At 35.1% G+C, this 14,122-nt stretch overlaps 1 non-coding gene across 1 annotated transcript; it reads right to left on the reverse strand.

Moving 5' to 3' along the window:
* Positions 1–9,941: 9,941 nt before the first annotated feature.
* TRNAC-GCA (transfer RNA cysteine (anticodon GCA)) lies at positions 9,942–10,013 on the reverse strand. Its single transcript has one exon. It is a non-coding gene; the product is annotated as a tRNA-Cys (tRNA).
* Between the last annotated feature and the right edge of the window lie 4,109 nt (positions 10,014–14,122).

Here is a 14,122-nt window from a genome sequence, read left to right on the forward strand (position 1 = left end):
TAGGATATGAATTGAAATTTTGGTTTATATATTGGAATTTTAGTTTATAAATTGAAATTTTAGGATATGACTTGAACTTTTATGGATATGAGTTGAACTTTTAGGATATGAATTGAACCTTTAGGATATGAATTGAAATTTTGGTTTATTTATAGGAATTTTAGTTTATAAATTGAAATTTTAGGATATGACTTGAAATTTTTAGGATATGACTTGAACTTTTGTGGATATGAGTTGAACCTTTAGGATATGAATTGAAATTTTGGTTTATGTATTGGAATTTTAGATTATAAATTAAAATTTTAGGATATGACTTGAACTTTTGTGGATATGAGTTGAAACTTTAGGATATGAATTGAATTTTGGTTTATATATTGGAATTTTAGTTTATAAATTGAAATTTTAGAACATGACTTGAACCTTTGTGGATATGAGTTGAACCTTTAGGATATAAATTGAACCTTTGGTTTATGTATTGGAATTTTAGATTATAAATTGAAATTTTAGGATATGACTTGAATTTTTATGTATATGAGTTGAACCTTTAGGATATGAATTCAAATTTTGGTTTATATATTGGAATTTTAGTTTATATATTGAAATTTTAGGATATAACTTGAACTTTTGTGGATATGAGTTGAACCTTTAGGATTATTGAACCTTTAGGATATGAATTGAAATTTTAGTTTATGTATTGGAATTTTAGATTATAAATTGAAATTTTAGGATATGACTTGAACTTTTGTGGATATGAGTTGAACCTTTAGGATATGAATTGAAATTTTGGTTTATATATTGGAATTTTAGTTATAAATTGAAATTTAGGATATAAATTGAAATTTTAGGATATGACTTGAACTTTTGTGGATATGAGTTGAACCTTTAGGATATGAATTGAAATTTTGGTTTATGTATTGGAATTTTAGATTATAAATTGAAATTTTAGGATATGACTTGAACTTTTGTGGATATGAGTTGAACTTTTAGGATGTGAATTGAAATTTTGGTTTATATATTGGAATTTTAGTTTATAAATTGAAATTTTAGGATATGACTTGAACTTTTGTGGATATGAGTTGAACCTTTAGGATTATTGAACCTTTAGGATATGAATTGAAATTTTAGTTTATGTATTGGAATTTTAGATTATAAATTGAAATTTTAGGATATGACTTGAACTTTTGTGGATATGAGTTGAACCTTTAGGATATGAATTGAAATTTTGGTTTATATATTGGAATTTTAGATTATAACTTGAACTTTTGTGGATATGAGTTGAACCTTTAGGATTATTGAACCTTTAGGATATGAATTGAAATTTTAGTTTATGTATTGGAATTTTAGATTATAAATTGAAATTTTAGGATATGACTTGAACTTTTGTGGATATGAGTTGAACCTTTAGGATATGAATTGAAATTTTGGTTTATATATATTGGAATTTTAGTTATAAATTGAAATTTAGGATATGACTTGAACGTTTGTGGATATGAGTTGAACCTTTAGGATATGAATTGAAATTTTGGTTTATGTATTGGAATTTTAGTTTATAAATTGAAATTTTAGGATATGACTTGAACTTTTGTAGATATGAGTTGAACCTTTAGGATATGAATTGAAATTTTGGTTTATGTATTGGAATTTTAGATTGCGGCAGGTTGTAGAAGGGGTTGATGACTTTATTAGACATGCAATGGAACTTCCACCAAGAATAACTAAGACACGGTACCCGGTAGAGTGTGCCTTTAATTGTTCTTCTCATTAGCGACAACGATGATGAGAAGGCAATGGCATGTGTTTCAAATAGTGATGGTGTAGGTAGGAATTTAACATTTTACTAAGTAGATAAAAGAAGAGGTTATAGAGGAATTCTCTACTTCATTTTCCAAGAGGAAAAGAAGTTTAATTGAGAGTGACAAGGTTGATGGTGATGGAATATTTTCCGTTGGTCGTGACAGTTCCCATAAAATGGGGATCATAAGACTCTATGATGACAAAGACGAAAGAAAGTTTTATTCTCAACTTTCTTCCAAGTCTGATCCGTAAAAGCTTAATGGAATTGGTGATATTTATTCGGATTTAGACAATGATTTGAGTGACAAAAGTATGGAAATGCTAATAAAAAGATTAAAGGTAAAACATTTTTCTAGGAAGAGTAGGATGCTTCACGTTCATGCAGAGTTTAGCATCCTTCTCTACTAAGAAAAACGTTTTACCTTTAATTCTTTTTATTAGCATTTCCATACTTTTGTCAGTCAAATCATTGTCTGAATCCGAAGAAATATCACCAATCCCATTAAGTTTGTACGGATCAGACTTGGAAGAAAGTTGAGAATAAAATTTCCTTTCGTCTTTGTCATCATAGAGTCTTATGATCCCCGTTTTATGGGAACTGCCACGACCAACGGAAAACATTCCATCACCATCAACCTTGTCACTCTCAATTAAACTTCTTTTCCTCTTGGAAAATGAAGTAGAGAATTCCTCTATAACCTCTTTTATCTACTTAGGAAATGTTAAATTCCTACCTACACCATCACTTTTTGAAACACATGCCATTGTCTTCTCATCATCATTGTCGCTAATGAGAACAACAATTGATCAAAGACACACCCTGTCAGGTACTGTATCCAAGTTATTCTCTGTATCCAAGTTCATACCGAGTAATAGTACCACGAGTATAATCACCAAAGCCACCAGACAACTTTATGATGCCAATGAAGCAAGATGAGCTATTCAATGAAACTCGTATTGTAAAGAAGAAGAAAGAGACTGATTCAGAAAGGTGGGTCGAGGATTCTGAAACTCGTAGTGTTAGTTCTATTGAACTTTATACTTTGTTGCTTTTAATTGTTGTTGTTGGCATAAAATGCCTGTTTAGGATTTTTGGTAAGCTGACAGGTGGTGTAGCTGCCAGAACAGGCTGTTTCTGCCAAAAATATACCAAAAAAAGCGACCAACTTTGGTCTCTAGTTGGTCGCTTTTCACTTAAAAAAGACAATTTTCTGGGCAATAGCGACCAACCTTGGTCGCTATTTAACCCAGATTTCTCAAAAGCGACCAACTTTGGTCGCTATTCCATTTAAAAAAACAATTTCTGGAAATATGGCGACCAAAGTTGGTTACTTATAATTAAAAAAAATTAATTCTTGCAGTTGGCGACAAATTTTGGTCGCTCATTTTAAAAAAAAATTATAAAAATTAATAATAAAGCGACCAACTTTGGTCTCTATTTTCCAGATTTTAAAATATAATATTTTCTTGCAGACCAAAGTTGGTCGCTTTTTTATGATTAATAATAATAAAAAAAAAACGTAATTTACATGTGGAGACCAACGTTGGTCGCCAAATGTATATTATTAAAATAATATAGCGATCAACGTTGGTCGCTACTTTCTTTATAGGAATATTTGGTCCTTTTACCTTAGAGACCAGCTTAATATCGGCCATCCCATTTTGGTCGTTATTTGGTCGCTTTTTGGCCATTAAGCGACCAACTTTGGTCGCTTTTTGTGATCGCTTTTTTCCGGATTTCTAGTAGTGCAAGTGCATCCCATATGCTCGAATCTGCCTGTGTCTATGTTCACAAGGAATGGACCTGGTTCATGCCTGAACTTCCTTTATCAATCTTCGAAACAAACCTTTACTTGGGCCAACAGTTTAAAAACTTCGACCACTTCAGCTTTAGAAGGTAAAAGAAATATCCAAGTGTAGTAGTAGTATGCGAAGGAAATAGTAACCTTGTTTGCTTTCCAAAGGACATACAGCATAAATTTCACCAACATTACCACATTTACAATTTTGGAATGCACTCATATTCTTCAAAGTGTTTTACTGGCACATTTTCTAACCTTTTATTCCTCGGGGCTACATCCATTATTTCATCATTCTTTGTTGTATTTACAGTAGATAATGTTCTAAGAACTGAACATTTGTCATTTGCAGCAGTTGCAATGGGAACATGAGAATTAGTTGTACTTGCACATTCAGAGTAAAATACATATAAACCATCATCTTCTCCACCAATCCCCTTCACCTGTCCACTTGAGAGTTATTGAAAATGCAGAATTCAGGAAAGAAGATCACAATCATCTCCTTTTCTTTGTTAACTTTGAGACAGACAGAAGGTTGTATTTGAACTCTAATATATTCAACACATTGCTAATCTTTTGACCATGAATAATATATAGGATGAGCCTATATGACTAATATGAGCTACATTTCCTATAGGGATTTTACTTTACAATTCATGTTTTAAGCAAAATACTTAGGATCTATCAACAGGTTAAGACTATTCACCATATGAATTGAGGCACCTGAGTTTACTATCCACTTAGCCAGAGCTTCTGTATTTAGAGTTCATGCATGTTGCCATAGTTGTAGCTGAAATATTGCTATCAATCCCTTTTCCCACCAACCACATTATCTGTTGATACTGTTCTTCAATGAACTGAGAGATGTTTAGCATCACATTCTAAGTCCCTAATCTAGTCACAGATCCATGTTGCACCTGAGAAGACCCTACAAAATTAGATGTGGTAGACACTGATTCATTTCCTGCATCATTTGGAGAATCTTAAGAATGTGGACTGCATTCCCAGAACCAATTTTCTTCTTGGATTTAAAATCAAGAACGATATCCATTGTGCTTGTAGCAAGTCTCTCTAGTATGCCCCTTAAAGTTGCAGGAATCACATTGCATACTATTCTTCCTAGCTTTGTAATTGTTTTCTCATGCATAAGACTAACTACCAGAATAGTTATTACTGTCTGAGTAGTTGTTCCCTCCTACGTAAATATGACCACCTGAGTAGTTGTTGCTCCCTTTACCACTGAACAGGGTTGTGGTGTTGTTTGATACAGCTATACTTTTGACACTGAATAATACATCACCTTCACTGACCTAAGAAACCTATGAATTGGGACATAGATCTTCTGCTCTCTTTAGAGATGATCATGGAGTAGGCTCTATTGATAGAGGGAATAAGTGCATGTTCAGCTAAATTAAGAGTAGGATTCATTTAACCCACACTACTAGAAAACTGCCTAAAATCGTCCAGAAATACTGACCAAAATCGGTTGAATAACTGGAAAAACAGACTGATTTCCGACCGACTTTAATCCGTTAAAATTAGGCTGGTCAGTAATTAATAGCAACCGAAGTCGATCGTAATTTCTGACCGATTTCGGTCGGTCAGTTAATTTTCACAAACGACCCAAAAAGAAAAAATATGCCAAAAACCGACCTACTCTACAAAGTGTTTTCAGGTTTAATTAATTTGAGTGAAATTAGAGAACTACCTAGAGTGTCGCACAGTTGAAGAAACAGTGGGTGATGTTAATCTATAGTCAAAGCTGCATCTGAAATGTTGTCACTTCCAACTGTTGTTCTATATATAACGAATCACTCCATTCTCGGCCATCTTTGTTAAGCAGAAAAATCGAGCTTTGATGATGAATTGAAGATAGATTTAACCCTAAATCGAAGAAATCAAAACAACCAGAAATTTTAAGAAAGACAGCAACAGAGAATATAGAAATTGATTGATGAAGCGTGGATCATAGACGCTCGCTTTGGTTCCACGATGAATTCCTAGATTTAAACACAATATATTGAAGAGTAGAAATGAAGTAGAAGCAAATGCACGAGAAAGGAAGAAGGAAACAACTTTCATTTCTCACTATTCAATGTAACAGTACTGATGTACAAGCGTGTATATATATTTATACAGAGCTAAGAGCTACTAACTTAAGCTACTGCCGATAACAAACTAACTTCCTAACTGACTAGTCTTTCCACTGACTCAGTCGGTTGTGCCAGCTGTACATTGCTGGCATCTCTTCATATTATCGCGAGGAGGCTGCTCCTAGCCAATATTATGAGAAGCAGTACAGTTTTGGCTCACAGCAGTGGAGGCTTGGACGCTAATAAAAATGTACATAATCAGAGAAGAAATTAAAGAAACAAATGAGAAACAGGCAGGGGCAGTAATTATTGTAAGAATTATGAATTCTTGTTATAGAGAAAAGAGAAAACGAGCAAATCTCTCCCATATATTACAAACCAACATAACATCAAAATGAAATTACATGTGGCAAAATGGCCTCGTTGGTGAGGTTATCAAAATTCATCCGTAGACATTACAATGTTTTTTAACTGCTGACGCTAGTGATTCTAGTTAAGGCATCTTCAATAATGGCTTGTGCCCAATTATCAAACTTGGTGAACTCAGGATCCTGACCATATATAGCATTGACACATTCCTTGCATGTCTCCATGTTTGAGGACATTGCACTCACATCAACATTGGCTTTGTAATAGTTTCCTTCATTTACGTCTTCCAACGTCTCTTTCATGGCATCAACAGCATCTTCGTACACCTCCTTGCATGTCTCAAGACAATCTTTTTTGTAAGCGTCCACAATCCGAGCCAACCGCTTTTCCACTACTTTGTTAACAAAATCTTCTGTCTTAGAAATGGAGGAAACCATCAGGCTACCAACAAGATTCTTCACAGACGCTCCGTTAGAATTACCGGCATCAACATCGGCAGTTTCTGTTGGAATTACTGGTGAAGCAACTGGTGACACATCTGGGGTTGAAGAGATATAGGAAACATGAGAGATGGGATTTGCTTCAGATGAAATTAGGAAGAAAGAAAGGGAAATGACAAGAACAATTTTATTCATGCGGAGAGCCATTGCTTTTCCTTTTTCTTCTTTTATTTTTCTAATTTCCAAACTAAGAAAGTGGAAAAAACAATGGGATTCTACAAAGAAGAAGTAACAAATTAAAGGGAGGTGTTAATTTATATGCAAAAGCAACGAAAACTTGGTTGGTGATACATGAAGGTAGATTTAATTTTGAGTTAGTACAGTTTTTATTTTAGTGGTTTACATTTCACTGGAATTATAGATCTCTAACTTCTTTTGCTTAATGATTGGTTCATAATTATCTATTGTTCTTGTTTCGCGATTCACATAGTTTAGGGGGAAAACAAAGAAATTTAATGTCAACAAAACACCCGAGGAACTTCGTTCACTCATAGGAAGTCCCAGAACTAAACTTGCTTGCCGATTAACTCCCGCACTACTTATCATTTAAATAAGTAAGATACAGAAATAAAATCTTACTTTCATTTATACTTGCATGAATACTGAAAACACATTTTTCAGTCAAAACACATTTGACATGCCTATACAATTAATCAAATGTTATTTCTACAGCTTTTTTTAATTAATCTATCCACCCAAATTTTCATTATTTATAAATTAAATAAACTGTAAAAAAATGTTTGTTAGTAACATTCAAGAATAGGAAAATATAAAATTTAAACTAAAAGTTGCTCACAAGAGTACTCCATAAACTATCGAGGTATCAAGCTGCTTAGCCATACTATGAAAGTCTGGGAGAGAGTGGTAGAGCTAAGGGTGGGAAAGAGTGTGTCTATTTCCGAGAACCAATTTGGTTTTATGTAGGGGCGTTCGATTATAAAAGCCATCCACCTTATTAGGAGATTAATGGAACAGTATAGGGAGAGAAATAAGGACCTGCATATTGTGTTCATCGACTTAGAAAAGGCGTACGATAAAGTTCCGAGTGAGGTTTTGTGGAGATGTTTGGAGGCTAAATGTGTACCTATTACCTACGTTAGGTTGATTAAGGACATGTATGATGGAGTAATGACCTGAGTGAGGACGGTGGGTAGGGACTCAGACCATTTCTCGATTATTATGGGATTGCATCAGGGGTCGGCACTCAGTCATATTTTGTTTGTTCTGGTGATGGATGTACTGACGCGCCACATTCAAGGGGAGGTGCCGTGGTGTATGCTATTTGCAAATGATATGTATTGATTGACGAGACGTGAGACGGTGTGAACGCACAATTAGAGGTATGGAGGCAGACCCTGGAATCTAAAGATTTCAAGTTGAGCAGGACCAAGATAGAATACTTAGAGTGTAGGTTCTGTGGCGAGACTCAAGAAGGGGAAGGGGAGGTGAAGCTGGACTCGCAGGTCATCCCTAGGAGAGGGAGTTTTAAGTACCTTGGTTCTATTATTCAGGGGTATCGAGAGATTGATGAAGATGTCACACATCGTATTGGGGCAGGATGGATGAAATAGAAACTCGCTTCCGGTATTTTATGTGACAAGAAGGTGCCATCGAAACTTAAGGGTAAGTTCTACAGAGTGGTGGCTAGACCAACGATGTTGTATGGGGCTGAGTGTTGGCCAGTCTAGATTGCTCATGTCCAAAAGATGAAGGTAGCGGAGATGAGGATGTTGAAATAGATGTGCGGGAACACCAGGTTAGATAAGATCAGAAATGAGGTTATTCGCGATAAGGTGGGTGTGGCCCTTATTGAGGATAGGATGCGGGAAACGCAACTTAGGTGGTTTGGTCATGTTAGGAGGAGGAGCACAGGCGCCCAGGTGAGGAGGTGTGAGAGACATTGAAGGGCCTACGGAGAGGTAGCCCAAAGAAGAGGTGGGGAGAAGTGATTAGGCAAGACATGGCACAGCTTCAGCTGACCAAGGACACGACCCATGATAGGAAGGTATGGAGGTCGAGGATTAGGGTAGTAGAACAGGAGTCTAGAGTGTTCATAACAGTAGTATTGGCAGACAGTCTCGCTTTCTGTTGGTATTAGGTTTTTATGACTAACCATTATTTTATTTCATTGTTGATCACCTTATTGTCTTGTTGTTTTTATTCTGCTTTTATATGGCTTTTTGGTACTATCCCTTCTTGTCTATATTTTCATTAGAGGGTGTTTGGCTAAGCTTATAAGCTGATCAAACTGGCTTATAAACACTTTTTGGCTTATCTACGCATTTAGTAAAATTAAAAGTGCTTATAAGTTAAGTGGTTATAAACCAAAAATAAGCCAAAAGCCATAAGTTGGTCCCCCTCCCCCCAACTTATCAAATTTCAGCTTATAAGCACTTTAAATTTGACCAAAATATTTACTATTCTATCCCTAAAATACTTCTTTTTAAAACAAAACTCTTTGTATACCCAGTTCTTCAGCTACTTATTATTAATTTCAGCACTTCTATCCAAACACGTACCTGCTTATTTTTTAAATCAGCTTCAGCACTTAAAAATGCTTTTCAGCACCTACTGCTTATCAGCTATTCTAAATCAGCTAAGCCAAATGGGCTCTTAATGTGGTGCTTATGATTTCCCAAGCCGAGGGTCTATTGGAAATAACCTCTCTATCATTACAAGGTAAGGGTAAGGTCAGCCGTACACACTACTCTCCTTAGACCCAATAATATGAGATAATACTGGGTATGTTGTTGTTGTTGTATAATAGTACTCCATGGTCCATTTGTCCCGTTTAATGCACATTTTTTTCCTTAAAAAAGAATGAATCTTTTCTTATAGGTGAAAATAATTTAATCTTAAAATTTTATTTATATTTTACTCTTAATGACATAATTGTGTAGCTACACATTAAGACCACAAGTTCAAATGCATTTATTTATTTTTTCTAATCTTCGTGTCCAATCAAATAAGTTTGCATAAAACCGAATTGATGGAATATTGCTTCGTGCCAATCTAAGAGTAAAAGACTCTTATCTAAAAGATGAAAAGACAGATGAATCAAATACTAAATGCCCTTGGAATGAGAAGAAAATTCATATATCTAATATGCAATGGTTTTTGCAGCAAATTCATATAATAAGCTCTCCTTTTATCTTCTTGCATGAAGCATGTGAACTGGGTGGATGGACGAGATGTTTGTAAGTTTAAATCTAGTTTTTACCACTTTGAACGAAATATCAGGAAGATAAACGAATAAATAAAACAGACACAATACAATAATTATTCAAGGCTTCAAGCTACCACCGACGGTTTGAAATCACTACTATATGATTTGTGCGGAGATGGATTTCTCAGCTAATTAAACCAAAAATGAAAAAACATTTTTGAGGGCCCAACCGGGTTCGAACCGGTGACCTCTTGATCTGCAGTCAAATGCTCTACCACTGAGCTATGGACCCAACGGCTCTGTTCCTTCAACGTATAATATATGGACGTTTACTTCTCTTTTCTTAATCTTTTCCCCTTTTCCCACCCTTTTTTTTCTCTCTGTATTTATTTCTTAATTGACCCAAGAGCGTTCTGTAAAGTAGACTCACCTGTTGTGCAAAAATGTGGTAAACGGGAACACAGATGGGGCTCATTTTGTTGTTGGCTAGAGTATGCTGGGATTAGTAACGTAGACATGGACGGATTTATATGCAAATATATAGGGTACATGAACAATGCTGGCTCAAGGGTAAGGCATCTCAAGCAATTGCTTTAGGTTCCCAAAATTTAAGGGCCCCATTTTTTTACTAGTATTACTTTTTAAGAGTTAATATTTTTTTAGAAAAATTGAATATTCTGAAGTAAAAATTAAAAAATTTAATAGGAAAAAATGAAGAAGAAAACTTTGATTTGTTACTGATGTCGACCATAGAGATTTGAATAATCTGAGGTGTGAAAAGAATTTATAATTTTTATTTAGTGAAAATTTTTGAGGTCACTAGATGATAAGAATCTGAGAAAAGTCACTCTGAGGGATAGTTTAGACTTATTTTTTTTAATTAAAAGCATTAAAGGAAATATTATAAGTAGAAATAATACCCTAATCGATATACTCAATCAGCTAACAAGTTTTGAAAAAGTAAGACTTGATTCTTTTTCAAATACCTATATTCCTTATCGATCGAATAATGTTCCTATAGTTGTATTTGCGGGAAGAAGTTTATTAAATTTAAATGTAATACAATCTTACCTAGAATCAACAATGTCTCAAGAGACAATGGATTAGTTATATTATCAAGTGAAAAAGAAATATTAAAATAACTCGATTATAAACAAAATATTAATAACTTTGCGTCCAAAAAGTAAGGAAAATAGACTTAAATTAAACATATATAAGATTTTTTTTTTAAATAAGGCACCTCATCAAGATTTGGCTTTAGGCCACCAGCAATGTTGAGCCACCCCTACACATGAACTCATGCTCTCTCCATAAACTAGATTTTTTTATATACATATTTTTAAAATTGGTTTAATATTATCTGATGACACTCATGCTCTAAAATGACTAAATAGTGCAGTTGATTGAATGCTCAGTTATTTACCTAGAGGAGTGGAGATCAAATCCCAAGACTAATATGTAGGAATAAATAATGCAATAATTACTTATACATCGATTGGTTATTTCATCTTTTACTCTGTATAAATAATACATAAGTTGGCTCATAACTTATAACTATTTATTTTTGGAATTGTAAAACAATATCCAAATACTCTTGGTGTAGTCAATTTTATTCGACTAAAAAGCTAGCAAAAATAGTATTAGCTATACTAATTTTAATACATAGTAATTCCCTTTCTAACACACAACCAAACGACCCCATAGTGACAAAGCTATACACTGAAGCAATTGTAGTTTTTGCACGTGTGAGTGGCCCTATGAAATTTTCTTACAAAATTTGTCCTTAGTTAAACTTTTGAATTAATATTATGTATAAGGTAAATTTAGTTTATATTAAGTGCTCGAATGATTACATGACACGTGGAATCGGAATTAGACGGAAAATGAAGCTAGTAGGAACCAAGACTGAGGACAACGACTTCAGGTGGCATCGGGTAGCTCCTGAAGGGAATATAGTCAATGGAGGCAAACGAATGTTTGTCACCGGATGGAATTTAATAAAAAATATTCCTCAATATTAAATATGCAGCCGTTGCAGAGAATTTTGGCATTCATGGCTTGCCGTCACACATTCATCAATGGCCCCCATTATTATTATTTAAGAGGGGCTTGATCCTAGAACCTTGCTCCCTAGGTATATCTATAAATAGGGAATTCGACGGCCATTGTAGGACACAAAATCTCTGGCAAAACTTATTCTCAAGATAAACAATACTTTATTTTCTGTCTAATATTGTGCTTGTTGATGTCATCGAAAGCCTTGCTCCTGGCTACCTGCTATTTATTTCGATTTCATCGCTATGTCTTATATTTTTTATTTAATTTATTTATCATTTTTGGATCAAATAAGTCCGTTTGTCTATAAACCACGCAACAAATTCAACTGTACCGTTTTACAGGTAAATAGTTTGGCGTCCACTGTGGGGCTTAGACAGATGCGTAATTGAGTTAATCCTTGCATCTGTTACTAACTTGTTTGATTCTTTGTTTCATAGCAAAAATCGAAAAAATGACAGCTAATGATATCAACATCACACACAATGTTGAGGCATAAGAAAATCTGCCTTAACATGAGGATTCGATCAGTGATACCCGCAATGAGGAGGGCGTAGCAACTCCGGTACATGGTGGGCTGTGTCCCTGACATGTGCGGAAGACAACTCTTGATGACTCTAAGGACGAGCACATTGCGGAAACAGTAATGATCTTGAAAGAGCAGCAAAAGGCCATCATGGGCCATTGATAGTTTGTATGGGTCCACCAAGTCTTAGAGTACCTGGTCCTCTACAAGTTCTGCTGAGAGCACTTAGTAAAGTAGTAAGTAAATGAGGCAGAGGATTTTTACGTGGAAAAATCCCACACAAGGGGATAAAAAAATCACAACCTACACCTGTAGGCTTTTAACTTTACTAACTTGTAATCTTGCCTATTACAAGCCACTTTACAATACTTTCGATTGCAAAGGATTTACTCAACTAACTTGTGATACCTTTACCACAAGCCACTTTGTGACTATCCTAGTTACAAAGGCTTTTTCTAACTTTTGGTGCTATCACTCCAAGCCACTTTGCAATTCTACAATTACAAAGACTTTTCTTTATGACTAAATCTAGTCACAACCTAAACTCAACGAGTTTGAGGATTTACAAGAGGACTCCTAATCAGTATGCTTCTAAGTAAGCGATTTAGGAGATATAGTAAGTACAATAACAAGGTTACAACTCAACTAGGACAACAACAATCAATCTTTTAGGAATTGGTCCGTAGTGGCGTTCAACCTTGTTCTTCAAGCTTGAGAGGATGATGAGTTTTCTGTTTTTGCAAAAAGCTTGAATGAGAAACAGAAACCTTCCAGTGATGTCTTTGTATGAAGCTTCATCGGGTACATCTTGATCACATCACTTGAGGTGATGTGAGTGCTTTGTTTGATTAGAGAGTGAGTGGGCTGACAGTGTATTACAGTGCGGCAGAAATAGTGCCGTCAGTCACTTCAGTTCCAGCTGTGTCCACATGACTTTGTACTGCTACATAGGAACCATAGGAGCACCAGGTCCTTGATTGGTTTCTAGCTCCTGAATTTGTAGCAGTACATCCTTAGCTGGAATCCGTTTAAGTTTGCAGCAATCCAAGTAGGTCAGGTTCCCTATCTGGTTCTTATCAGTAAGTTTGTTAGATCATTAAAACATAAGGCAAAAGTATTTAAGATCTATCAATTTCCTCATTTTTTATGATGACAAATTTAAACAGTTATTAGTTTAGAATTAAGGCAGCAGAGAGCAGTGTCAAAGAGTTTCCCCTGAGATGATATTCCCCAGTTCCCCAATGTGATTCCCCCTGAGTCCATATTAATCTTTTCCCCCTTTTGGCATTATTAAAAAGAATAAAAGCACAAAGAAGTCCAGTCAAGCTAACTCATGCCACATATGTGCACACTAGCATAAGAAAGAACAGAACGCAAAGAGAAAGTAATAGACAAAATAAAAGAGGATTTAGATTAATAATAGTTTCATATGACCCTTCCTTTGAAAAAGGAAAAGGCAGCATTTGGACTTGATCACGAGAGCAGCAGTAGTAGTACATTCCAACCACAACAAAAAAAACAACAAAAAACATCCACCAATCATCAACAGAAAAAAACACATCTAGATAACTAGTCACTGAGGGGAACTTAGGGGGCACTAGGAGGAAAAGGTTTAGAAGCAACGACAAGTGTCTGGAGAACAAGGTCCATTCGGGCATTTTCCTACTTTTGCTCGTTGAGTAGTTTGGTTTTCAGGTTCTCAACTTGAGCCCTGAGCTCAACATTTTCTTGAGTCAAACGGATCACCTCATCATTCGACATAATAATCGCTCGAGCTTGCTGGCCTTCCAGGATAGCATTCCTGGCCTTCAGTCGACGTA

The sequence above is a fragment of the Nicotiana tabacum genome, chromosome 22, assembly GCF_000715075.1.
Source record: "Nicotiana tabacum cultivar K326 chromosome 22, ASM71507v2, whole genome shotgun sequence".
Classification (NCBI taxonomy): domain Eukaryota; kingdom Viridiplantae; phylum Streptophyta; class Magnoliopsida; order Solanales; family Solanaceae; genus Nicotiana; species Nicotiana tabacum.